The sequence below is a fragment of the Anopheles ziemanni genome (assembly GCF_943734765.1).
Source record: "Anopheles ziemanni chromosome X unlocalized genomic scaffold, idAnoZiCoDA_A2_x.2 X_unloc_17, whole genome shotgun sequence".
NCBI lineage: Eukaryota > Metazoa > Arthropoda > Insecta > Diptera > Culicidae > Anopheles > Anopheles ziemanni.
In genome coordinates, this window is record NW_026689782.1 from 93,835 (window position 1) to 97,500 (window position 3,666).

The following is a 3,666-nucleotide window of genomic DNA, read 5'->3' on the forward strand; positions in this document are numbered from 1 at the left end:
GACTTAGTCGATTTTTCATAAATTCATAGAAATTCATATGTTAGGATGCTGCGAGATGAATGGGATGCTGCATGGAGATGAATCTTGATCTACTTCATCTCCCATCTTAATACAGCATCCCTACTTAAATGCATCTCGGACTTAGTCGATTTTTCATAAATTCTAAGAAAAACATATGTTAGGATGCTGCGAGATGAATGGGATGCTGCATGGAGATGAATCTTGATCTTCTTCATCTCCCATCTTAATACAGCATCCCTACTTAAATGCATCTCGGACTTAGTCGATTTTTCATAAATTCTTAGAAAAACATATCTTAGGATGCTGCGAGATGAATGGGATGCTGCATGGAGATGAATCTTGATCTCCTACATCTCTCATCTCAATACAGCATCCCTACTTAAAGGCATCTCGGACTTAGTCGATTTTTCATAAATTCATAGAAATTCATATGTTAGGATGCTGGGAGATGAATGGGATGCTGCATGGAGATGAATCTTGATCTTCTTCATCTCCCATCTTAATACAGCATCCCTACTTAAAGGCATCTCGGACTTAGTCGATTTTTCATAAATTCTAAGAAATTCATATGTTAGGATGCTGGGAGATGAATGGGATGCTGCATGGAGATGAATCTTGATCTCGGAACGGAATCGGATAGACGGACAGGCCGCCACCCCTACGTGCTGAGCTTCTCCCGTTTCGCTCGCAGCTACTCAGGGAATCCCGGTTGGTTTCTTTTCCTCCCCTTATTAATATGCTTAAATTCAGGGGGTTGTCACACATGAACTGAGGCTTATGTACCTTGCGGTTGTTATCGTCACATCTGGCTTGCGACTACTTTGTTTCAATGTCCAATATGTACCGTTGGACTCGGTTAACGGGCTGTTAGCCCGCGTGTGGTTTAACTCACTGATACCTTCCATTGCCCATACGCTAGTTTGTTTGTGTTCCTTTGGTCAACTTCCATACTTGAATCATTTGTGCTACCGCTGCTGCTTCGACGCTACTTTGACATCTTCGCTTCTATTTAAATAAATAAATAAGCTGAAGCTAGACATCAGTAAACACCACCACAGACACCACAAGCACGCCTTCTCCTCGTACTTCCGCCTCACGCGGGAACACGGACGCTCTAAATACTTCGAATTCCAATGCCAGTATATTGTAAACCACGGGTTCTTTAATGCTAGCGGGTCGTCGCGACCCTAGTTAACATCATGGTGCACGTCTCGTGACGGGTGTCACGGCGTAGTTAAATGTATGCGATACATTTCTCAAATATAAGCGCTCAGTCATCTGTACATCATGGTAGGTTCCCACGACGTGCAATATGCGTTCAACTTATCAATGTTCATGTGTCCTGCAGTTCACATTATGACGCGCAGTTAGCTGCGGTCTTCATCGATCCATGAGCCGAGTGATCCACTGCCGAGGGTGACTAACTTGCGTAAGCCGCCGCTGTGCGCGTATACCCGTTCCCCGTAGGGAGGAGCAAGCCGCCGCTTAGAGACGAAGCATAAAGTGTCCTCATTCCACATAGGGCAAGCTGGATGAATCCATTTTACCCAGGACGGCCGAAGCGGCGTGGACCAGGGGAGAACTGAACCTTATACTTCACACCACAGTAAGTCTACGTGTCCTCTTCCACATAGGGCAAGCTAGAACTAACTATCTTACCCAGGACTGCCGAAGCAGCGTGGACCAGGGGAGGAACACACTTTTCATGGAAACGTAAGGCATCCATGACTGCCATAACGTAAGCCGCCGCTGTGCGCGTATACCCGTTCCCCGTAGGGAGGAGCAAGCCGCCGCTTAGAGACGAAACATAAAGTGTCCTCATTCCACATAGGGCAAGCTGGATGAATCCATTTTACCCAGGACGGCCGAAGCGGCGTGGACCAGGGGAGAACTGAACCTTATACTTCACACCACAGTAAGTCTACGTGTCCTCTTCCACATAGGGCAAGCTAGAACTAACTATCTTACCCAGGACTGCCGAAGCAGCGTGGACCAGGGGAGGAACACACTTTTCATGGAAACGTAAGGCATCCATGACTGCCATAACGTAAGCCGCCGCTGTGCGCGTATACCCGTTCCCCGTAGGGAGGAGCAAGCCGCCGCTTAGAGACGAAGCATAAAGTGTCCTCATTCCACATAGGGCAAGCTGGATGAATCCATTTTACCCAGGACGGCCGAAGCGGCGTGGACCAGGGGAGAACTGAACTTTATACTTCACACCACAGTAAGTCTACGTGTCCTCTTCCACATAGGGCAAGCTAGAACTAACTATCTTACCCAGGACTGCCGAAGCAGCGTGGACCAGGGGAGGAACACACTTTTCATAGAAACGTAAGGCATCCATGACTGCCATAGTGCGTAAGCCGCCGCTGTGCGCGTAAACCCGTTCCCCGTAGGGAGGAGTCAAGCCGCCGCTTAGAGACGAAGTATGAAGTGTCCTCTTCCACATAGGGCAAGCTAGAATGAACTATCTTACCCAGGACCGCCGAAGCAGCGTGGACCAGGGGAGAACTGAACTTTATACTTCACACCACAGTATTGAGTAATGTGCCCTCTTCCACATAGGGCAAGCTGGAATGTTCCATTTTACCCAGGACGGCCGAAGCGGCGTGGACCAGTGGAGGACTACACAATCATGAGGTTTGATATCGACTTGTGTGTTTCAATAGGATACCGATGGTATGGTTTGAACCGATTTGATTTAGCCATTCTGAAGTCATCACTTGGTTGAAGCGCTGAACTAGGGAGGCATCGTTTACATATATATTGGTTTTCGCATGCTCTACTAGGTTAATGTCATGTGGTTGGCTATCGAGCATGCCCAAGTGATGACTTGATTGTGTGCTTGCTTGAATTCTTCACATTTCATACCATCGGTTAGTTGTCGAATCATTCCTCGATCATAACCTTCGTTCTTGGTTCATGTATGCTCTCTTCCACATAGGGCAAGCTAGAATTAACTATCTTACCCAGGACCGCCGAAGCAGCGTGGACCAGGGGAGAACTATACTTTGTCTTGTATGCCCTCTTCCACATAGGGCAAGCTAGAACTAACTATCTTACCCAGGACCGCCGAAGCAGCGTGGACCAGTGGAGGACTATACTTTGTTCATAACACCACAGTATTGAGTAATGTGCCCTCTTCCACATAGGGCAAGCTAGAATGAACTATCTTACCCAGGACCGCCGGAGCAGTGTGGACCAGTGGAGGACTACACAATCATGAGGTTTGATATCGACTTGTGTGTTTCAATAGGGTACCGATGGTATGTTTTGAACCGATTTGATTTAGCCATTCTGAAGTCATCACTTGGTGAAGCGCTGAACTAGGGAGGGGCATCGTTTACATATATATTGGTTTTCGCATGCTCTACTAGGTTAATGTCATAGGGTTGGCTATCGAGCATGCCCAAGTGATGACTTGATTGTGTGCTTGCTTGAATTCTTCACATTTCATACCATCGGTTAGTTGTCGAATCATTCCTCGATCATAACCTTCGTTCTTGGTTCATGTATGCTCTCTTCCACATAGGGCAAGCTAGAATTAACTATCTTACCCAGGACCGCCGAAGCAGCGTGGACCAGGGGAGAACTATACTTTGTCTTGTATGCCCTCTTCCACATAGGGCAAGCTAGAACTAACTA

The 3,666-nt window shown here is 47.2% G+C and overlaps 1 non-coding gene across 1 annotated transcript; it reads right to left on the reverse strand.

Annotated features, from left to right (window-relative positions):
- Positions 1-1,285: 1,285 nt before the first annotated feature.
- On the reverse strand, positions 1,286-1,440 carry LOC131291868 (5.8S ribosomal RNA). Its single transcript, XR_009189613.1, has one exon. It is a non-coding gene; the product is annotated as a 5.8S ribosomal RNA (ribosomal RNA).
- Positions 1,441-3,666: the final 2,226 nt, after the last annotated feature.